A 24,439-nucleotide genomic window follows, 5' to 3' on the forward strand; every position below is an offset into this window, starting at 1 on the left:
AAACATTCTAGCGCTCATAAATCAACTCGGTAGGTTCGGCGCTACAGAGGTTTATAGCTTGGGTCTCCAAATTTCAACCCGGCAAATTATGAGGACATACAATTAAAATTCTGAATAATGGCACAGATATTTATAGCTTTCTTCACTGTGGAAAAGGGGCCAAAATGCATATCATGTTAATATGATTTTCAGTTTGCTTCCATTTGACTGGTTTCACATTAATCTCCAGCGATCATAAGGAAAAATGATCTAAAGCAATTGCTATTGGTAATTACAATCCCCTTCTCCAAACGGATTACTCATTTACCTAGCTCTTATCAATTTATACATTATAGTGCATGGAGAATTGTGTTATTTCTATCGGAAGTAGTAGGTTTTTCCACCTGGAACCGACTGGTGCTCGACCTTATTCATGGTTTCCTCACATGCAAAGGTGGTGGAATTATGAGGGAGGGAAGTCGGGCAGAATAAGGCGTATTTGTAGACATCTCTGCCACACCTCCATCTATGATCTCCAGCCCAAATGAATAGCTGGCTGTCAGGCGTATCCTCATGCTTAAATTCGAGGTCAGATGATTGCATAGAAAGGGCATGAATTCCCCCCTAAGTGAAGAAAAATAATGACTCCCACACACTATATACTTGCAAATCAAACATTTTATTGACAAACGCAACTTTTCGGTCAAGACATACAGAAAAGGAAGTGAATTTATGGGATCACATGAACAGTGTGTGTGAAATAGCTTGTCTGGACTTCCTCAACTCGAAGCCAAAGGGGTTCTCCCGGGGCGAATGGCATTGATCTACGCAGTCCGGTTCCTGTGTGTGTGTTGTGGCTCTTGACTGTGTGTGTGTTGTGGCTCTTGACTGTGTGTGTGTTGTGACTCTTGACTGTGTGTGTGTTGTGACTCTTGACTGTGTGTGTGTTGTGACTCTTGACTGTGTGTGTGTTGTGACTCTTGACTGTGTGTTGTGACTCTTGACTGTGTGTGTGTTGTGACTCTTGACTGTGTGTGTGTTGTGACTCTTGACTGTGTGTGTGTTGTGACTCTTGACTGTGTGTGAGGGGGGTTTTGGCTATAGCGCAATGTTTTTTTTTTATGGCCTTTTACCCACGAGACTCGGCGTGTCGAACGGGATGGAGACCTCATGACTGCAGTCTGGGGCGGCACGTCCCCTTCCTCTCCCCCCTCCTCCCCCCTTACCCTCCTCATCTCCTTCTCTCCCCTTCTCTCCTTCTCTCTTCTCTGTGTATCTCCTTTGTCTGATAAGAGGTTGGGCTCCACGCCCCATTCATGTCATGTGCTGCTCATCACCATTGCATGGCAACACACACAAGAACGTGTGTTTATGTCTCTGACTGGTAGTCTGTGTCTCGGGATGTATTTTGAATGTGAACTTCACATTTAGCATTTTGCTATCTGTGTGTGTGTGTTGTATCTAAGTGTTTTAGCATGTGGTAGCAGTGGACTAAGGAGCAGTCCTGTGAGTGGTGTTAGGTCCCTGTGAGTGGGTGTGTATGGTCTGGGTCACCGGCTTTTAGTACTGCAGGACCCCCACTCACCATTCATCTACACCTACGCCTTTCTCAATCCATCCTCTCTCCATCCATCTCTAGTCTCTATCCTCTATCCATCCATCTCTAGTCTCTATCCTCTATCCATACATCTCTAGTCTCTATCCTCTATCCATACATCTCTAGTCTCTATCCTCTATCCATACATCTCTAGTCTCTATCCTCTATCCATACATCTCTAATCTCTATCCTCTATCCATCCATCTCTAGTCTCTATCCTCTATCCATACATCTCTAGTCTCTATCCTCTATCCATACATCTCTAGTCTCTATCCTCTATCCATACATCTCTAGTCTCTATCCTCTATCCATACATCTCTAGTCTCTATCCTCTATCCATACATCTCTAGTCTCTATCCTCTATCCATACATCTCTAGTCTCTATCCTCTATCCATACATCTCTAGTCTCTATCCTCTATCCATACATCTCTAGTCTCTATCCTCTATCCATACATCTCTAGTCTCTATTCTCTATCCATCCATCTCTAATCTCTATTCTCTCCTGTGGACCAAGAAGCATTCCATCCGGTGATTTGTTGCATGAGATACTGTATTACATTGACACACACACATACATGCTTGAACACATGTCAGGTCAAGGTCGGGCTGCTTCTGGATCAGCTGGATTGATCTGTGGACAAACATGTATGCTGGGCCCGTACACGCCTGTGATTGAGGGCTTTGGGAGTTTGTGTGTGTCATCTGTTAAGGATCATTCGTCTATGTGTGCGTCTGGTCCCTGGTGGGGGTTATTCATTGTGTGTGTGCGTGTGTGCCCTCTGGTACAGGGTGTGTGTGTGTGTGTGCCCTCTGGTACGGGGTGTGTGTGTGTGTGTGTGTGCCCTCTGGTATGGGGTGGGTGTGTGTGTGTGTTTGTGCCCTCTGGTATGGGGTGTGTGTATGTGCGTGCCCTCTGGTACGAGGTGTGTGTGTGCCCTCTGGTACGAGGTGTGTGTGTGCCCTCTGGTACGGGGTGTGTGTGTGTGTGGTGTGTGTGTGTGTGTGTGTGTGTGTGTGTGTGTGTGTGTGTGTGTGTGTGTGTGTGTGTGTGTGTGTGTGTGTGTGTGTGTGTGTGTGTGTGTGTGTGTGTGTGTGTGTGTGTGTGTGCCCTCTGGTACGGGGTGTGTGTGTGTGCGCGTGCCCTCTGATACGGGGTGTGTGTGTGTGTGTGTGTGTGTGTGTGTGTGTGTGTGTGTGTGTGTGTGTGTGTGTGTGTGTGTGTGTGTGTGTGTGTGTGTGTGTGTGTGTGTGTGTGTGTGTGTGTGTGTGTGTGTGTGTGTGTGTGCGCTCTCTGGTACGGGGTGTGTGTGTGTGCCCTCTGGTACGGGTTGTGGGTGTGAATGCACAGAGAGCTATTAGCTACACATCACATTTCCCCTGTATTTGATGTGTGGGCTTTAAATGTACTCTTTCTACATGGCCTGTCTTTAACCATCCCAGTGGGAATGGGCTTTCTCAGAGAGGGCTTAAGCTCCTGGTAGGAATATATCTTGCCCCAGCGTGTGTGTCTACGGTGTGTGTGGCTGCTAGTAGGGGGGGCATTCACCTCTGTGTGTGCGCCTGTCAGCGTGTGTGTGTGTGAGTAAGGAGCAACGGTCGTAACTCACAGTGACTGTAAGCAGAGGCCCTGGCAGGGTGGGACAGCTGTAGACCTGGCCTCAGCGGGGCTGCTGCGGTGCCGGTGGGCCCTTCTCCATGTCACACACAGACCACCAAGCCTCCCTCCAACTTGACACTGCTGCCTGCCAGAGACCTGCCACAGGCCCACAGCACAGACCAGCTCAGGTAGCACATAGTCAAAACATATGGAGAAATAACAGCCAGGCTGAGAGAGAGGGTGAGAATGAAGGAGAGGGGGGGGGTCAGAAGAGGAAAAGACAGGAGTATACATGTAGGTAAAGAAAGAGAGAGGTGGGGTGATAGAAAGAGCAGGGTAGAGGGAAAGAAAGAGGGAAGGAGAAAGGTGAGAGTGAAAGAGAGTAGCGGAGATGGAAAGGTAGAGGGAGAGAGTTTGACCTATGACCCACAAGTTAAATATGTCCTCCCTCTTCAACCTGATCTCTTCAAGCTGTGTGGTCTTCATTTCCACCCGTCACTGGATGCTTCATGACCTTTAACCCAGCCTATACGGATAATATGTATACAGTGAGAATACATTCATTCAACGTTAATTCAACATTTTGGGATCGAGATTGTAAGAGTTGACTCAGTTGTGAAAGCGTAATGAGAGGTAGTGTAAGGAGGATGTTGTTTTTACCTGACAACTGCAGCCGAAGTTTTGAATGTAGCAGAGACGCTTGCTACCTTAAGATGTTTACATTGGCGGCAGTTGGTGTTCTGGTTGTTTACTTGCTGTCAATGGCAATTCCCTATTTGGTGGAGGTTGAGAAACTCCATGGAAGCCATCTGGTAAACCACTCTAAACAGGGCAGATGACATTGTTATGTCATTGTTCAAAAATACATACAGCACAGTCAGTTTCCCTGCCATATTCAAAATACTTTGTAGTCGACCGAGGATACAGTACATGAGCACCACACATCCAAACATCTCAATACATACTGGTTAAAATGATGTACTCCAACTTAGTAGGGAAGTAAACATAGTGACACTTTAGGAAGGGAAAGCAAGTGTCACTGTGTACATGGCCTTCAGAAAGTATTCACACCCCTTTACTTTTTCCACATTTTCTTGTATTACAGCCTGAATTTAAAATGGATTAAATTGAGATTTTGTGTCACTGGCCTATACACAATACCCCATAATGTCAAAGTGTATGTTTTTCTAAATTTTTACAAATTAATTAAAAATGAAAAGCTTTAAAGTCATCAACCTCTTTGTTATGGCAAGCCTAAATACGTTCAGGAGTAAAAATATACTTTACAAGTCAAATAATAAGTTGCATGGACTCACACTGTGTGCAATAATAGTGTTTAACAAGGTTTTTGACTTGACTATCTCTGTACCCCACACATACAATTATCTGTAAGGTCCATCAGTCGAGCAGTGAATTTCAAACACAGATTCAACCACACAGACCAGGGAGGTTTTCCAATGTCTCCCAAAGAAGGGCACCTATAGGTAGATGAAAATACATTTTAAAAAGCAGACATTGAATATGCCTTTGAGCATGGTGAAGTTATTAATTACTCTTTTGATGGTGTATCAATACACCCAGTCACTACATAAATACAGGCATCCTTCCTAACTCAGTTACCAGAGAGGAAGGAAACCTCTCAGGGATTTCACCATGAGGCCAAACAGTTACAGAGTTTAATAGCTGTGGTAGGAGAACTGAGGATGGATCAACACTGTAGTTACTCCACAATACTAACCTGAATGAGAGGGGAAAGAAGGAAGCCTGTACAGAATACAAATATTCCAAAACATGCATCCTGTTTGCAATAAGGCACTAAATCTATGGCAAGACTTGAAAATGGCTGACTAGAAATGATCGACGACCAACTTGAAAGCGCTTGAAGAATTGTGCAAATATTGTACAATCCAGGTGTGCAAAGTTCTTAGAGACTTACCCAGAAAAACTCACAGCTGTAGTTGATGCCAAAGGTGATTCTAACATTCATTTCATTTTCCAAAAATTTGCTAAAATGTCTAAAGACATGTTTTCACTTTGGAAGTATTTGGGGTATTGTGTGTAGATGGGTGTGAAGAAAATCTATTGAATCAATTTTGAATTCAGGCTGTAACAACAACATGTGGAATAGGTTGGGGGGTATGAATACTTTCTGAAGGCACTGTGTATATTTACTGGGCTGAGCTCAAAGCAACCTGAACCTGGGAGGGAGGGAGTAAACACGGACACACACTTCCCGAGGGCAACACACTGCATGGTGATATATTGGAGTTGGGTGACAGATACTGAGAATGCCTGGGCCTAAATTCAGCCCTCCACTTCATCAAAAATATCCTTCCTCCCTGGCCAAGGTGAGGGATGTGTACACTTCTCTTGATGCCTGGGAGCAAGGCAAACAGACCATGCAGCGTGTCACGCTTAAATATCTCCCCCTGTCTGGCGATAGGTACATACGCATATAGGAATACGCGCGCACACACACACACACACACGCAGGTGCACGCCGAGGTACACACACAGACACACACGAATAGAGGAGCATACATACAGGCGGGTGAAAACACACTACACACACACACACACACACACAAAATCATGGTGTGACCCACATACCAGGCAGCTGCATAGAAAAAGGGAGGAGAGCAGAGCAGAGAAAAGCACCACTTCACTCCAGCCCCTTGTGACTCTACTAGTGTAGTAAATCTCACCCAGCCACCCCATCCCATGTCCCACTCCACACCATAGTAAACTGCAGCCTGCATTGAGAGGAAAGTCCCGCCTTTATTTTTTTGATCTATCCTTTTTTTAACCTGGCGAGTCCCACTTAGATGGTCATCTGGTTTACAAGGGAGTTGATTCTTTAAGCTCATGACTACCTAGTGCTCTGTACAGTATAACAGACCTATACAACAGTAGTCAGTCAGCCAATCAGATGGCTATTTAACACACATGACCGGCCTAGATGCAGTTTCTAATGGGAAATGTTGAGCTTTCACTTCACTTCTCTCCCACCTCTGCTGCTAATACTACTCTGTTCCCACCTCTAATTACTACGCCTTTTAAACAAACCAGAAATGAATCCATTTCATTCTCTTCGCCCAATTAAACCATCCATCCTCTTACTTACGCCCACCACAGGGTTACCTTTCTCTCTCTCTCTCTGAATGAGACTTGAGAGTAGTTTAAAGATTCTCACTACTCCGGTTGACTTCCTGGAAAACTAGCCCCACCGTGACTGTCTCATTATCTTAATGCTGGAGTCCTAGAGTATCCCACACAGCCGGGGCTCAGTCGAATCACACGGCCTTTAAACTGTCTGAACCTGAGGAGGGAGAGGAGAGGGAGAGGAAAAAGAGAGAGAAAAAGGAAGAGATGAAGAGAGAGAGAATAGAGAAAGTGTGGTGTGTTCATGCTATCCTCTCTGTTAACCAGAGGGCATTCGAGGCTACATCACTACTCTGTATGCTAATTGGTTGCAGCCTCTGTTACTCGGCAGCCAATCCCCCGTCAACACCTCAGCAGACACCCAGGGTCGACGTGTGTGTGTGTGTGTGTGTGTGTGTGTGTGTGTGTGTGTGTGTGTGTGTGTGTGTGTGTGTGTGTGTGTGTGTGTGTGAAGGTGTTTTCTGTGGGATATACAGTGTCTTCAGAAAGTATTCATATATACCCTTCCACATGTTGTTGTGTTACAGCCTGAATTCAAAATGCATTCAATAGATGTTATTCTCACCCATCTACACACAATACCCCATAATGATAACGTGAAAACATGTTTGTAAATGTATTGAAAATGAAATACAGAAATATCTCATTTACATAAGTATTCACACCCCTGAGTCAATACATGTTAGAATTGCCTTTGGCAGCGATTACAGTGGTAAGTATTTCTGGGTAAGTCTCTAAGAGTTTTACACACCTGGATTGTACAATATTTGCACATTATTATTAAAAAAATTATTCAAGCTTTGTCAAGTTGGTTGTTGATCATTGCTAGAGAGACATTTTCAAGTCTTCCTATAGATTCTCAAGCAGATTTAAGTTTAAAAAATTAACTAGGCCACTCAGGAACATTCAATGTCATCTTGGTAAGCAACTCCAGTGTATATTTGGCCTTGTTTTAAGTTATTGTCCTGCTGAAAGGTGAATTTGTCTCCAAGTGTCTTTTGGAAAGCAGACTGAACCAGGTTTTCTACTATGATTGTGCCTGTGCTTATCTCTATTCTGTTTATTTTTTATCCGAAAGAAACTCCCTAGTCCTTGCCGATGACAATCATATTCATAACATGATGCAGACACCCACCATGCTTGAAAATATGAAGAGTGGTACTCCGTGATGTGTTGTGCTGGATTATCCCAAAATATAACGCTTTGTATTCTGGACAAAATGTTAACATTTTTGCCACGTTTTGAAGTTTTACTTTAGTGCATTATTGCAAACAGGATGCATGTTTTGGAATATTTTTTTTCTGTACAGGCTTCCTTTTCACTCTTTTCATTCAGGTTAGTATTGTGGAGTAACTACAATGTTGTTGATCCATCCTCAGTTCTCCTATCACAGCCAACTCTGTAACTGTTTTAAAGTCACCATTGGCCTCATGGTGAAATCCCTGAGCATTTTCCTTCCTCTCCAAAAACGGCATTATGAAGGACACCTGTGTCTTTGTAGTGACTGTGTGTATTGATACACCATCCAAAGTATAATTCATAATTTCACCACGCTCAAAGGGATATTCAATGTGCTTTTTTAATTTTATGTATCTACCAATAGGTGCCCTTCTTTGTGAGGCATTAGAAAACCTCCCTGGTCTCTGTGTTTGTAATTCACTGCTCGACTGAGGGACCTTACAGATAATTGTATGTGTGGGGTACAGAGATGAGGTAGTCATTCAAAAATTATGTTAAACACTTATTGCATACAGAGCGAGTCCATACAAATTATTATGTGACTTGTTAAGCACATTTTTACTCCTGAACTTATTTAAGCTTGCCATAACAAAGAGGTTGAATACTTATTGACGCAAGACATTTCAGATTTTCATTTTTAATTCATTTGTAAAAATTCCACTTTGACATTACTTACTTACTGACTTTATTGTCCCCATGTGGAAATTTTGTTGCAGTGTCATGTACACGTTTAAAGTGGCGTTTAAATACAAAACAAAATTGACAATACAACTTTCATAACAGTTACATACCAATAAAACATAATAAAAAATAAAAAAGACTAGCCTGCTGGCCTTACTGAGTCGATAGGAACATTAGCCGGAGCTATTTAGGAGGGATATCACACCTGGCACAAATGATTGTCTAGTTGTGTTTTTCCTGCTGAGGGGTGCCCTATACCTGAGCCCGAGGGGAGTAGTTCAAAGTCCGGGTACAGGGGGTGGCTTGGGTCTAAAATGATTTTGTGAGCCTTGCGGAGGGCACTGACCTTAAAGATCTCATCCAGACCTGTTTGTTTGGGGTATTGTGTGCAAGCCAGTGACACAACATCTGAATTTAATCCATTTTAAATTCAGGCTGTAACACAACAAAATGTGGAATAAGTCAAGGTGCGTGAATACTTTCTGAAAGCACTGTATCAAAGTATTTAGAGAAAATACCTTTATATGGTTATGCCCGACACTTTTCAAGCGTTTCTCAGCCTTTGAAAGAGGCTAACCTGGTTTAAATTGGTATCTCATAATTGAAAATCAATTCTCTTATGTTACTTTAAATGGCCTTTGTGTTAGCTTAGCTGGAAAGGGTTTCACTTGTTGGAACAGGTTATTTTTAGGGGAGTTCATGAACGAGGCAAAGTTGAGTTCAATTTACTGCACTACATAAATTTTCTTCTCTCTCGCTCTGGGAACGGAGACGAGTGTTTACTCCAATACAACTTCTTTATTAACTTTATATATCTAAAATGGCCGTGGCGGAGGCTGCTAAAGCTTCACAAGACTGCAGTTGTGTGGTGTGTTACATCATAAATATCACCCTACTTCAGAAGAAATCTACAGCCATGTTCTAGAAATGGTAGCGTGCATTGATGCAACAGTTGGCTACTGAATAAAACCTATTTATTGAGAAGAAGATGCAGACATTGAAGAGGATGAAGCGGAATAATAAAAGACGAAGAAGGCAGGGACCACCTGGAATGATCTAAAGCAGGTGGTCACATCCCTTTTCTGAGTCGGATCAATTTCTGAGTCAAAATGCAAGCCGAGATCTACCGTTCAACCGTTTTTTGTACATGATTTAAAAACGTAAGCCTAGGCAACATTAACCTATTCAAAACGGTGCTGTAGTAATGAGGTTTGTGCAGTAGGCTACAGGCCCAATACATTATCACTGCATATTGGCTTTGCTTCTCAGACCCTTTTTTACAATTATATTTCAACATTTATGGTAGGCTATATGATCACACCGGTAACAGAGCAGTTGTTGTATTATTGTGAGGCACAGGTGAATGAGCGTACACTTCAATCATTTTTATTTTACTAGGCTGATGGAGCCTGCATCTGATGGTCAGTCTCAGCGGAGGGAGAGAGCAGCAGACTTAGGGTCCTCCTCTGACACTGTCCAAAAAGGGACACAGTCTTCAAATCAAATGTTATTTGTCACATGCGCCAAATGCAACGGTGAAATGCTCACAGTGAAATGCTTACAAGCCCTTAACCAACAATGCAGTTCAAGAAATAGAGTTAAGAAAATATTTACTAAATAAACGAAAGTTTAAAAAAGTAATAAAATCAAAAAGTAACAAGAAACTTGCATAACAATGAGGCTATATACAGGGGACACCGGTACCGAGTCAATGTGCGTGGGTACAGGTTAGTCGAGGTAATTTGTAAAGTGACTATGCATAGATAATAAACAGCGAGTAGCAGCAGTGTAAAAACAAAGGGGGAGGGGTGGTCAATGTATATAGTCCGGCTGGCCATATGATTAATTGTTCAGCAGTCTCATGGCTTGGGGGTAGAAGCTGTTAAGGAGCCTTTTGGTCCTAGACTTGGCGCTCCGGTACCGCTTGCCGTGAGGTAGCAGAGAGAACAGTCTATGACTTGGGTGACTGGAGTCTTTGACAATTTTTGGGGCCTTTTTCTGACACCTCCTTGGTATATAGGTCCTGGATGGCAGGAAGCTTGGCCCCAGTGATGTACTGGGCCGTATACACTACCCTCTGTACCGCCTTTGCTGTAGCTTTCTTTTATGCCTGCTATGTTACTGCAGACAGTCCTCCGATTGGTAGGCCTATAGTGTACTTGATTTGCTCCCCCCGGGACAGCAGCGTTTGTACCTTCAAACATATGAAATGGTTAAAAATGGGAACACATTGCATACCTGGCGCGCAGGGCAGCTGAATCGGGTGCACCTACCAACAACAGCGTGAGACAAAAACAAAAAAATAGGAACGCAAGGCTTATTATTGTTGGGTTTTTTACGGAAATATTTGGCGATCGACTAGGAATGCCTTGGAGATCGACCTGTTGATGACCACTGATCTAAAGAAAGCGTTCCAAAACAGGGTTTCAATGTAGAAGTGCTGTAAAGCCCCTTTACTCCCCTGCAAACTCAAAGGGAAGTCAAGGAAGTCAAAAGATCCTACTGGCAGTGTTGGAGTGTGAACCGGACAGACGGTCGGAGGATCGATGCCAGTGTCAACTCTAGACGTCACATGACCAAAAAAACATTGCCACAGTGTGTGACGCCTCAGATCCCGCAGATCTGTGCACAGGAACTGGCCAAGACAAAGACTTGTGGAATAACAAAAAGCAAAATGGGCAGCGAAAGATGCTGTCCACAAAAGAAAAAGACATTTAGGTGTCATGAAAAAAAACACTTGCCCTCTTTGCTTACACATGGGCAGCACTGTTGGTTTTGGAGTTCTATGGATGGCCAGGCCAAGGGTTTCCATGTCCTGGAATGAGAGAGTGGCTCCAAGAATAAGAAGGCACATCACTAGCTGCGGGGCGAGGGTCTTCTGAGGTCTGCCTTGTCACATTGTGATCCACAGACCTCAATCTATTGTCAACATAAAACAGCTCTTTGTTCGGCCCTGTAGAACAGTTGCGCTACACACACATTTTCCCCCTGAAACGGACTATAAATGGACTTTGCTTCCCCTTCAAGACGAAGGGGGTTTGCCAACATAAAGACCGAAGAGGAACAATCATGTTTTCTCTGTGATTTCAAAGGAGCTCCATTGACAGTTTTGAGAGGGGCGGAAGACCTTTCTAATGTAATGTAAGAGGGGTTTTGAGGAAGATGGATTTCCGGTCATGTCGTCCTATCAACTGAGCCAGGATGGACAAGGAGGACTAGACCGTGGGTCTTCAAACTGTAGCTTCATGCTGTGCTGTTGAGGCCGACTGAGAAATCCCAAAGATACTTCAGAAACCATGAAAATCTCATTAAGTTCACCAGCCCCACTCACCAGTCCTTGAAGACTGCAGGAGGCCATTGAGGTAGCAAGGTTGTCTCCCCTTAGTCTTTTCCAACTTGCTGTGCAGAGATTTGAACGGTTGAGCATCTGTGCCTTATTCTGCGAAGTCCGTTTTAGCGTAAAAGCTATTAGTTACTGAATGACAGGGATTTTGTGCATTCTTGCCAATACAGACCCCTGACAACATTTAATTTACTGTGAACGCCTCATTCAACGGCCACAACCATATCTAAAGCATCAAGCATCATCAGACGCATGCCAGTCACCCAACAGAGTGCTGTGTACATTGCACAATGCACGTCGGGGGCCTCCTGGTTTTGCAATGCAAACTAAGAGAGCCGGCGAGGTTTGCTAACATGCATCGTTGACCCCAAATTGCCAGATAATAACTACAAATCTGTCAGCACCTCCCCCATGGCTGGTTGGCGAGGACACAGAGGGTGGAGAAGTATCTAAACGGTCTTCCATAATATTAGTGCTGAATGAGGCAGTTTTCTCTGAAACTTGACCACGTTGGGCTTTGAGGACCTATATTCACAGAATGGAAACACACAAGCACTAAAGTTAGCACTGAAGTTAGCACTGAATATGAATATGAGGTATGCATATATGCAATCAAACTCACCATGACAAACACTGGAAACGGTTGGCCCGCCCATTAGCCTGCAAAGGATTCATTCCATGCTTTGTCGGCAACTCAGCGCACAAGCCTCCAGGCCAACAAGCAACTTGACATTCCCGTCCATATGAAAGAAACCAAACAGTGAGTTAAGGAGCCGCCAGAAGTGCAGCATTAGTGTACACAGCCATAAGTCAAGAGATCTAACCAAGATAAAAATGGACAGGAGTCCTGATTAAAAAAGCAGGGAAAGCCTGGGACAAGTGTTTACCTGACCTTTCAACTCCTCCTCCTCCTCAACTCAGGCTCATTGTGCAACATTGGGCTCTGCGTCTTGGATGTTTACAATGGTGATATATAGAGGCGGATTAAATTGTTCCCTGCTGTTAAAATACATTGGATTTGTTGATGCTGGTGGGTGGACTCTGTTTAGTGAATGCTCCAATTAAACACAATCAGGCTATTTCAGAATGATGGGAATTTACCAAGGCAGACCATATTATAAACACTAACCAGGTGATTTGGGAGTGAGACCTTTAATGATTAGTAATTACTGGAGGAAATTACCATTATGGAGATGCAACACATGGTTAAGCCATGGCTAAGTCGTTCTGTTTACTCTGGGTTGTCCCTATCATAAAGTGTCTCAGAGTAGGAGTGCAGATCTAGGTTCAGTTTTTTGCCTTTTAGATCATAATGAATATGATTGTATGGACGGGGGGACCTGATCCTAGATCAGCACTGCTACTCTGAGGCGCTTTGTGAATACGGGCCCAGACTCTCAGTAGCTGGTTGGCTGAAATCAGGTTGGAAGAGTTTATTTATAAAGGGGGATACAGCGGAGGGTGAAGGTGTGCTCCACTTTCTCGCCCGGCCTCTCTGCCTTTGTGTCGGAGTGTTTTGCAGGATTTGAGTGGCTCTTCAAGTGTTTGAGCTTCATCCGTTAGGCCAATACACTTTAATCGTGGCACCCATAGTCAGTGAGATCTAGGCCCATGCCGCCGCTGAAGGGAGCCTGGGCTCGTCCCATGGGTGTGACCTTCTCTCCTGTTGAGTCATGCATCACACAACATCAACCCCCCTTCATGAAGACACACACACACACACACACCATAATCTCCCTCCACACTCACATCACACAATACATGCACACAACAATACATGCACACACTGCACACAATACACACACCCAACACACACCAGCCCCCACCTGTGTGGGGCCGGCCACTGTTGGCCATTATCAACACCTGATTCACCACTCACAGCTCGGCGTCTTTAGGCCTGATGACTCACGCTAGAGGGGGCGCATAGAGAGTACGTATCGCATGTCATACAGGTAGTTCTCTCACCACTTACATTCTCTTTCTGGAAATGTTTGTCATCATCACTCAATGAAGCTTGGTTATTCGAAAGGATTTCTCCAATGACAGAGCTGGAGGAGGAGCATCATCACTCAAGAAAGAAACAGGAAGAACTGGACAATAAACGGCCCAACTCACCTCCCCCTCCCATCTAGATAGTCATCGGAGACACTTCCCAAATCTTCAAGACTTTTGTAATGGAATATTTTGACAGCATGCAATGCTTAATTACTTTGCTGGAGTTGCAGAGCTTCAAACCTGCACCGACTTGCTGTAATAGAAAGACGTAATTCATTCAATAAGAAGGGGGGCATGACTTTGTTTCAAAGTGCGAGTACAAGAGTATACTGCTCTGTTCTGTTCCTCTTCAATGGAAACCAATGGCCCTTAGCCGTCTTACCACTGCCATTACCACTGTGTCTAAGGACAGACTTCTACAGAGCCTCAGAGCCTAGTAGAAGCACAGTGTCTGTCCTGTGATAGCTGTATGAGATTCCACATGCTCTGAGTAATTCCTCCCTCCCTCCCCCTCCTCCCTCACTCCTTGTGCGGTGCGTGGCCCTGAGTCATCAGCCCAGCCAGGCCCCCACACTTTCCTTCCCAGCCCCTCTCTGGCTATGGCGAGGAGGATGGCGGATTCACCGACCAACCGAAGGATCACGATCCTCCCAGAGTGAACTCACTGAATAGCATCCGAAGGCGATGACTCACCCCCACTAAGGAGCACTCCTCTCCGTCTCCTCCAGCCAGCCTCCACCTCTCAGACAGTTCTCCAACCCCACCACACCCCACCCCAACCCGGATCAGATCAGAATCCTTCGCCCGTCTCTCTGTCTGGCCTTTGGCGCAAAGTCAAGAAACTGAAGGACATATAGCTCACTTGTCTGCATGTTAAACAATGGAGACTGGGGAGATAATGACATCCTAAGGCCAACCTGCAGGGTACATAGCTATCATTATCAATCAAATTCAATCACATTTATTTATAAAGCTCTTCTTACATCAGCTGGTGTAACAAAGTGCTGTACAGAAACCCAGCCTAAAACCCCAAACAGCAAGCAATGCAGGTGTAGAAGCACGGTGGCTAGGAAAAACTCCCTAGAAAGGCCAAAACCTAGGAAGAAACCTAGAGAGTAACCAGGCTATGAGGGGTGGCCAGTCCTCTTCTGGCTGTGCCGGGATTATAACAGAACATGGCCAAGATGTTACAATGTTCATAGATGAACAGCAGGGTCAGATAATAATAATCACAGTGGTTGTAGAGGGTGCAACAGGTCAGCACCTCAGGAGTAAATGTCAGTTGGCTTTTCATAGCCGATCATTCAGAGTATCTCTACTGCACCTGCTGTCTCTAGAGAGTTGAAAACAGCAGGTCTGGGACAAGGTAGCAGGTCAGGGTTCCATAGGCGCATAGCTATCATTAGTGAGGATGAAGATGTCTATAGTTCTGTCTGGGCAAAGTGTGCTCTGATCTTTAATCATCCCACTCATCTAAAGAAGGGGTTCTTAAACCTTTTCAGCCTGGGACCCAAATGAGAAATTCTATGTTTTCCTGCGACCCAAGTTTTGGAAAATATGCAACTCTACGTACATTTTGGTACATTTCATTGCCCTTATGCCTAAAAACAAATGCAATATAAACAAAAACAAATAACAATGAAATTAAATATCTATTTATGTTTATTTTTTCCCCATTAAAAACACTCTTACAGCAACAGTTCCAACCTAGACAGATATGTATCGTGATGTAGCGCCTTGAACGAGCCGTGCACTTCGGATAAGAACGTCTGAGGCCAGAGTTGCATCTAACTAGATTTGTTTGACTAATTCATTGACAAGTTAGGAAAGCACCCTGACGACGGCCGTAATGTCGAAATACGTCAGTTGGGAATAACAAATAAGCATTTTCTATTCAATTTTCAATGCCCTCCAACTTGCTTCAAGACTGTCTGAACATCTTTCAGGGACTTGACAATGTGACCAATGGATTTCATAGAGCTTGTAATATGTCCGTAAGTGTGCGTCGCCCATAACATAGAGACTTGCTCTTATAGAAGATTCTGTTGACCATTGCAAGAGCAATAAGGATTTTTAGGGGCATTATGACTGGGTTAATAAAACACAGCTGCCCCTAAAAGTCCCTCACTTTTCTTGCTGCCTTTTTCTCATTCTCCCTCCCTCTCTCTCTCTCTCTCTCTCTCTCTCTTTCTCCCTATCTCTTATGTCTGTTCCAACTTTTTTGAGATTGAACCGTAGTGTTTACTGGCTGAGGAGTGGGTTCACAGCTTGGATTAGTTGGGTACCATCAGAAGCATGGCTGGATCATTCGGAACAACAGACAGAGGCGAAAGAAGAACCAACCAGCCTGTCGATAGGCCAACACATTAGACTTTGAGTTTAAATGGATGGGGCTAGAGGGTTGCATATTTCACAGAAAGCAATTTATGAATTGTATATTTATAATGGCTGACCTTTATTGGGATTAGCGCGGGCATTTTAAAGGGGGTTGAATGAGTTCAGAGCTTCAGTCTTTCTCAGAAGGGTCCCTAGTCTAGTTCATTAGCTCTTCAGCTTTACTGTAGCAGACAAGGTAAACACAACCTAGGCCAGTTGAATTAGAGGAGTTTGCCGTATTCACAATTACTACGTAATGACAATATATTACATATGTTATGGCTTTCGAATTGCTGTGTTTCAGTTGGAAACTGGACGAACGAATCCAATGACCTGACATACCTTGAACAAGCATTCCCTGGCATATGCTCGCACATGTAGTGTAGGCCCAGGCCTAGTTACAGCTGCAGCCTGTGTTAGAGACTGATATGGTCTAGTTAAAGTGATTACAAAGACTATTGCAAGTCGCGAGATGAGTCTGACTGGACCTGGAACAATGTAAAATGCCATTGAGAAAGGCTTGGCAGGCAGCGAGCACTGTTTATATCCCAACTTAAATCAGCACTCTTGGTGGATATCCCAGATGTCTAGCATAGCCATGGTGCTTATTCAATCCAGGCCCGTGTTACCAGCCTCCCAAGCCTTCCTACTTAGGCACTCTACACTCTCACACTCATACTGGCTGTTTTCCTGGTTGGTATTGAGGAGGAGTTGTGTCATGCAATGTTTTTGGTTTAGTTTTTGTAGTGAGTCATTTCATCTTTATGGTGGTAGGATGTAAATCAGCATAGGCCTACATATATCTTAAAATGACCTGAAACAGAGCAATAGGAAAGTTAATGATAACGTCTCACTTAGTTTGAGGGTGTCATCTATTTGATTCCGTTTTTAAACTTGAAACTCAGTTCACCCGTGAGGTGAATTTTCATGATGATTTATCATTTCTCCAGTTAGAAGATAATGTTTCACAAATGCTAATCTTCAAGGTTTATTGTCTTTTGTCCTCATACTGATGATAACAAACGAATTAAGTGTTAAAAATAAGTACACTGATGTGTAAAATAGTTCAACAGAGCTGACAACTGACAGCCGCAGCTTTGTCACAACTGTGGCTTAAAATGGCAGGCTTCTATAAACAAAGTCTGTTTTAAAGGAGAGAGAAGAACGCCGCCTACTTAAACTGTAAAAAACAGCACTGTCAAGAAATGTATTGATGTTAGTCAGATGGTGAGATAGTAGGCCTAAATAGTAGAGAGTACTATGGCAATGATCATTCTACTTAGATATATAATAATTAGATAGTATTGGATCCATCTTTAAATAAAACACATGCTTCAGCATATGTCTTACCTAGGTGTCATTTGAGCATGTAGATGTCACCATCAGCATTGCTAATATTAATTACGTAAAGCATTTAGGGAATAGATGCTAAATTCACTAGTGGGGTATGTAGACTATGGCATTTGGCTGGTGAAAATATGTCTGAGACTAATTTGGTAACTGACTTCACTGCTACTTTTATGACTAACACACTTTTAAGCATATTAGAAGATGGACTTTTCTCCCCCTCAGTTGAATTCAACTTTTGTCTTAGACATACAAAGTATTCTCAAGTAGACTGTTTAGAGATGTCCTAAAAGTTATTGCATCTTTGCATGAAGACGTTTTTTTCTATGGGCCATTTTAAGACTATTTCCAAGATGTAGGTCTGATAAATGTTGAGAAGAACACATGTAGGCCTGTCATAGAGATTTAAGCCCACATGTCACATGTAGAAAACATATGGAGTTGATATGAATTGATGTAAAAGCAGTAGATCAGTGTTGTAAAAGTTGTTTTGTTGACTTGTCATCATTTCTAGGCGAATCTTATTACAACAATGAATAAAAAAAACTACATTTGACCCTCTCACTTCTAGAATAAGGAACAATATAGGCTATATATTAATTATGTGTTATAATTGATCTTTTGATATCAATCCCTGTGAGGCCCTTAAACTAGGCTTGTGCGTTTTGCGAAAAAGTTATATGCTTGGTTAGGTAGTCCATATTCAGGGCAGTGTGCGGTGCATGTCGTCTCCCCAAATTGCATTAGTGCGAAATAGTTCACAAGTACAGAATCTATATTTTGTCAGTTCACTTGCAATATATTCTGAACGTGTTGGTCACATGAGTCAGAAACTGGGACTTTGTAGGCCAGTTGAATGAATGAGGACTCACCTTGCCCGCAAAGACCCAGCCTCTGGCACACACTGATTTCAGAGCACTCTATAATTGTGTGAGGAATTGTGTCTTGTCCATGATTTATAAGTGTATTATGATGAATAATGATGAACAAAATAGCCTAAATCCTTTGTAGTTTAGCATTCATTCAGTATATCCTATTCAAAAACGCAGTTGGCACAAATTAATTGTCCCAATATTGTCGACTACTTCCTATCCAGACAAGGTGCAACAATCAATTCAAGGAAATCTACAGAACCACAATAGGCTATTCATATTCACTGTTTGACTGAGCTAACGTTGTCTTTACCTGATATTCTCCAATGTCACAAACATGTTCAGCATAAACGCGCAAAGCGGTAGGATCCGTGATGTCTCGTCCGCATCCCTTGGACAGCAAGATGACTTCGCGCAAAACCCTCGCTTGATGAGTGTATGGGAGAGATTGGAGATGCGTTCGAAGTTGAAGTTCGCTGCTGCTCATCACACCACCACCGCCCCTCTTTTTGATCAGTGGCGCTGGTATTGCACAATCACCAAATTTAGAAAGAATATCCTTGGGGACGTATTGCACCATTTTCTTTCAAAATAACTTGAAATGTTGTTTTCTCCAAAATAAGAAAAACGCAACAGTGTAGCACTCGGGATTCCCCTAAGCTTTTTTTTAAAGGATTACATGCGATGTTTTCCAGGCTGAGCGACCCCCGTGCGCACGCACCGCCGACGGTCCTCAAAATATCCATTCTCTAAACGGACTTGCAGATGTTATTGCCCAGTTGTAGGCTATATGACCACGACAACACCAAGAGCTGAAAGAATTAGATATATGGTGTTGCGCCCTCGTGCTGGGACCTCCCCAAAATGGGCTTCTGCTAAGTGGTAACCTGGTTATTTTGAGCGCGTCACTTCGACTTGTCTCCAAGTTATAGGTTCCCATTGCAAAGGTTGGGCGCAGCACTTAACTGATATTGTTATAGGCTACTTATTGATGGAGTAGACATTCATAGAAATCGGAACACTATTGACAACACAACGAAAGAAAGTTGGACACATTCCTGTGGTTTCTTTCTTATACGAATTATACATTTATTTGGCCTACATAATAATGTCATAAAATTCGCATAGTATAGCCTAATAGGGATAGTGGCCGTTATTAAGAAACTACTTAGAATTTATGTAAGCTTGGCACTAGGCAATATTACGATTTTATATGATTATTATATTGGCCCGTAATTTCTCTTGCGCTCCTACTTCTTTTGGTGGTGTAGTGCGACTCCACGTGGCAACAAATTGAGGATTATTTGTAGTAACAAGAACGAATAAGCCTAAAGAGCACGCCCTACTCTCTGTGCGTAATGACGCACTTGCGCAGGAGCAATGTCACAGTCGCAACACGGAGACAGCGCCACCGATTTATTCTAAACTGAATAATAATTGTTATAAACCACAGATACGGATGTTCATCCTTATTCCAACAACGATTTGCATAACATTTCCAATCCCTTGGTGAGTATTATTCGTGTGTGTGTAATAGTCGCATGATGTTGCGCTGGCGAACTTTGACTCGAGTTTCGACCAAAGGATGATGTTGATGATGTGGTTTTTTAAAAAGCTCTTGTTTTGGCCAAGTAAATTATCGCAATCAATATTATTTTATCTCCTTCCTGTGTCATGTCCTGTTAAATATTTGCTAAATGCCATTGGCTACAAGGCCATAGAAGTTTAGGAATATGGCGCATCGATATTTGCGCACATAGGCTATTCAAATTGGTCCCAGTTTCGAGTTGTTTTCTCGTGGGGAACTCATCACTAATTGAATTAGATTTTTACATGCATCGTTTTATTCCATCGCAAAGTTCCTTATTTACTAAGATGAAGATTGTCAGGAGGGACCAACAGGCTATCTCTGTGCGCTGATGTCAGACAGTCAGCTGGTGTTAGTCTCGAAGGCTACGTAACAGCTGGTCAAAGATGAGAATGATACATATTCCAGAAAAACAGCAATCATAACATGTTGTGGATGATGAATGAATATCATATTGATAAATTGCCTGAACAATCACAGATATATCACCTGTCAGGAAAACTGTCTCAAAGAGCCTGTATGTAGAGCTACTTCAGGTTCCCCTTTCCAACTAGCCATATGACCTCCATGTAAGGTGTCAGAGGTCACCATAGTGTGCCCTGTGTGTATCTATCTCTCATTCCCCCCCCAGTGAGGGTTGTGTAGAGGGGCCGTGAGCGGCGGATGAGGCTGGGATCCAGGAGCGCCCTGCAGCCTCCCAATGGTCTCCCCCACTATGAAGGCACTGGTGGACGCTGTGTGGGCGGTGTGGAGCATCAGTGCCTCCGTCTATGACTACATCCACACCAGCGCCATGGAGGAGCGCATCCACACGCTGGAGACCGTCATCACCATTCACCAGTGTGTCATCGCAGCGCTGACCGCTGGAGTGGTGGTGCTCTTCACCTACATACTGTTGAGGAAGCACTGAGGGGGAGTGAGGAAGGAGAAGCCATGCAGGGCCCAGGAGGCAAGTTGTGAGGACAACACTGGATTACCATAGTGATCAGAAGCATTGAGACTGTGGGTCTGGACAGTCATCCAGAGCCCTGGAGAGGTCTACCGGCCTACATGGATTAGATGGAGCAGGACTTGATTAATAAGGGATTTTGGCTACTAGCAAAGTTTTTGGTTATTTGGCCTTTATCTCGGCTGCCAATTGTACTATTCTACTGCGGAGGTGTTGCTGGACACTGTGTCTCATGGAGTCAATGGTTTCACTCACTTTGCACCCATGGAAGATGAAGACATGGGCAGAGATGGGCAAAAGATGCATGAAAATGTATCTTTTTACAAATACAAGTTACTCTAAAGACCAATGTATCAAACTAAAATACTTTTGCGAAGTATTGTATTTAGAATGATTTATTTTTTAATACAAAATACATTTACAAGTACACGCCTTCACTACAACAGTATTCTTAGTAACAGAAACAAAAAAAACATTTAACTTGCTATGACTGTAAAATGTGGTTGTTTATCTACCTTATTTGAATGCACTGACTAAGTCGCTGTGGATAAATGTCTGCTAAATGACCTAAATGTAAAAATGAACAATTGCAAAGCACACTGGGTATTATTATTGGCCTTATTTTGTGGGCGGAGCTCATCAACAATACCCAGCATGCTTTGCAGATGTACATTTTTACATTTAGATGTTGTTCATTCAGCAGACACTCATATCACACCATAGTGCCGTGACTTCTGATACCAATGATACCAATGCAGGGTGAAAGGGGGCCACCAAACGTTGAACCGCTATAAAATAAAAAAGGATATAGAAATATATTTTGTATTTTGAAAATATAAATTACAGGTCTCAAGTATGTTACAAACTACATTGGATTGTAGTTCAGGCCGGTGAATTACAAATGACAAAATACTCAAAAGCAAATGAAATATGAATTTCAATTACATGTAACAGGAATACTGCCCATCTCTGGATGTGGGGATGCTAAAACCACAGCGACGACTCAACCTGCAGACTGTAATCTAATAACGCACTAAAGGGATGCTAACTATCATTAGGTTTGCCTGCCTTAATATGCCTCAAGTGGTTTCACTCCCCAGATGGAATAGCATTATTAGTTAGTTAGGTTTTCATGTTGGCTCTAATTGCTTATCCCGCCTGTATGATGCATGGGAAAACTGTAAACTGGGGATTCCCTCTTCAAAACCATGATTGTACTAGGTGCCAGCCCAACAGTCTATACAGGTCTATAATTGGAAGTCTTGGTCATGAAGATGAAAGCGTTCACTTAGAGGTTAACTATTATATCACCCAGTGAGGGAGAGTGGAATATCATGGGACAGACTGAATGTATTCTGAAGAGGCCTTATTTGTTGTAGAAAACTGGCCTCGAGGTTCTCCTATGAATTCCTCTGTAGGAGGAGTTTCTGTGAAGCATTCAAAAGGTCAATACACTGGTCGCCATGAATGCCATTTAGTACAGTACATGTTCTTTGATAAAACTTCTTTAAAGCATGTTTATTTGATTACTAAAATAAATAATTGTAGATAGTCTTGTAATGCAAGACTTTGTAGTGGCATTTCGTGGCGTTAGTTGAACATGGCTACAGCTGTGAAGGTTACGTCACTGGAAAGAGTATTTAGAAGCATCCTTACCTGTAAAATATGAATCAACCGGAATGTTTTGGTACATTGTTTATACATGTTTCAGTAATGATCACTCTTAACATTAAAAGGGTATAAAACACATTGTAGGACTTAATATATTTATGGCAGTTTTTTTTAAAGTTCAATGTTATGTTGTATAATTAATTTAAATTGTTCACTTGCTACAATATGACGAATACACAATGTTTGCCCTATCATCTTGTTCAGATTGCCAAAATGGGCCTCAATGGAATGTTTCAGGTAAATCAAATGTGACTTACAGGTGACAAACGGCCTCCATGGCAACAAAACATTTAATCACCTCCTGGATCTTTGTGTGAATGTACAGTGCCTTCAGAAAGTATTCAGACCCCTTGACTTTATCCACATTTTGTTAAGTTACAGCCTTATTCTAAAATGGATTAAATAAAAACATTTCCTCAGCAATCTACTCACAATACCCCATAATGACAAAGCAAAAACAAGTTCATATAATTTTTTGCTAATAAAAAAGATGTTTACATGGTTTCTGTTTTTCATGATTATTCAGACCATTTGCTATGAGACTCGAAATTGAGCTCAGGTGCATCTTGTTTCCATTGATAATCCTTGATGTTTCTACAACTTGATTGGAGTCCACCTGTGGTAAATTCAATTGATTGGACATGATTTGAAAAGGCACACACCTGTCTATATAACATCCCATAGTTGACCGTGCATGTCAGAGCAAAAACCAAGCCATGAGCTCAAAGGAATTTTCCGTAGAGCCCCCGAGACTGGATTGTATCGAGGCACAGATCTGGGGAAGGCTACCAAAACATTTCTGCAGCATAGAAGTTCTCGGTAACACAGTCACCTCCATCATTCTTAAATGGAAGAAGTTTGGAACCACCATGACTCTTCCTAGAGCTGACCGTCCGGCAAAACTGAGCAATCGGGGGAGAAGGGTCTTGGTCAGGGAGGTGACCAAGAACCCAATGGTCACTCTGACAGTGCTTCAGAGTTCCTCTGTGGAGGAACAGCACCACTAATCAGGCCTTTATGGTAGAGTGGCCAGACGGAAGCCACTCTTCAGTAAAAAAAAAAAAAAGAGGCACAGGACAGCCCGCTTGGAGTTTGCCAAATGGCACCCAAAAACTCAGACCATGAGAAACAAAATTCTCCGGTCTGAATGCCAAGCGTCATGTCTGGAGGAAACCTGGCACCATCCCTACGGTGAAGCATGTTGGTGGCAGCATCATGCTGTGGGGATGTTTTTCAGTGGCAGGAACTGGGAGACTAGTCAGGATCAAGGCAAAGATGAACAGAGCAAAGTACAGAGAGATACTTGATGAAAACCTGCTCCCGAGTGCTAAGGACCTCAGACTGGGGTGATGGTTCACCTTCCAACAGGACGAAGACCCTAAGCACACAGCCAAGACAATGCAGGAATGGCTTTGGGACAAGTCTCTGAATGTCCTTGAGTGGCCCAGCCAGAACCCGGACTTGAACCCGATCTAACATCTCTGGAGAGACCTGAAAATGGCTGTGCAGCAACGCTCCCCATCCAACCTGACAGAGCTTGAGAGGATCTGCAGAGAATAATGGGAGAAACTCCCCAAATACAGGTGTGCCAAGCTTGTAGCGTCATACCCAAGAAGACTCGAGGCGGTAATCGCTGCCAATCGTTCAACAAAGTACTGCGTAAAGGGTCTGAATACTTATGTAAATGTGATATTTCACTTTTATTTTGTATAAAATAGCAACAATTTCAGAAAACCTGTTTTGATTTGTCATTATGGGGTAGTGTGTAGATTGAGGGGGTAAAACTATTTACATTTCAGAATAAGGCTGTAACCAAACAAAATGTGGAAAAAGTCAAGGGGTCTGAATACTTTCCAATGGCACTGTAATGGTACTAAGGATCAGGAGAGTGCAATGTTCTGACTGCAGATAAATGTCTTGTGTAGAGCTAAATCTGTTTACTCTGTAATCAAGAAAAGGTTTCACAAAGCACTGGTTGGTCAGTGGACATACTGCCATCCCTAGGCTCCAATCTGAGTAAGCAAGTCAGGGGTCGTTCAGGG

General features: G+C 43.0%; 2 long non-coding RNA genes across 5 annotated transcripts; one reads left to right on the forward strand and one right to left on the reverse strand.

Annotated features, from left to right (window-relative positions):
* Window positions 1-639: 639 nt before the first annotated feature.
* On the reverse strand, window positions 640-19,018 carry LOC139567682 (uncharacterized). 4 transcript variants are annotated; one of them, XR_011673451.1, is made up of 3 exons: window positions 18,503-19,018; window positions 12,222-12,324; window positions 640-12,124 (listed from the first exon to the last, which is right to left on the reverse strand). It is a non-coding gene; the product is annotated as an uncharacterized lncRNA (long non-coding RNA). The 4 variants fall into 4 exon arrangements; XR_011673452.1 differs by lacking the exon at window positions 18,503-19,018 and having other exon boundaries at window positions 640-3,330; window positions 3,605-12,124; window positions 12,222-15,776; XR_011673450.1 differs by lacking the exon at window positions 18,503-19,018 and having other exon boundaries at window positions 640-3,700; window positions 3,835-12,124; window positions 12,222-15,775.
* A 531-nt stretch (window positions 19,019-19,549) lies between these two features.
* On the forward strand, window positions 19,550-22,899 carry LOC139567690 (uncharacterized). The gene is made up of 2 exons (XR_011673453.1): window positions 19,550-19,698; window positions 20,409-22,899. It is a non-coding gene; the product is annotated as an uncharacterized lncRNA (long non-coding RNA).
* The last annotated feature ends 1,540 nt before the right edge of the window (window positions 22,900-24,439 follow it).

This window comes from Salvelinus alpinus, chromosome 2 (assembly GCF_045679555.1).
Source record: "Salvelinus alpinus chromosome 2, SLU_Salpinus.1, whole genome shotgun sequence".
Taxonomy (NCBI): Eukaryota; Metazoa; Chordata; class Actinopteri; order Salmoniformes; family Salmonidae; genus Salvelinus; species Salvelinus alpinus.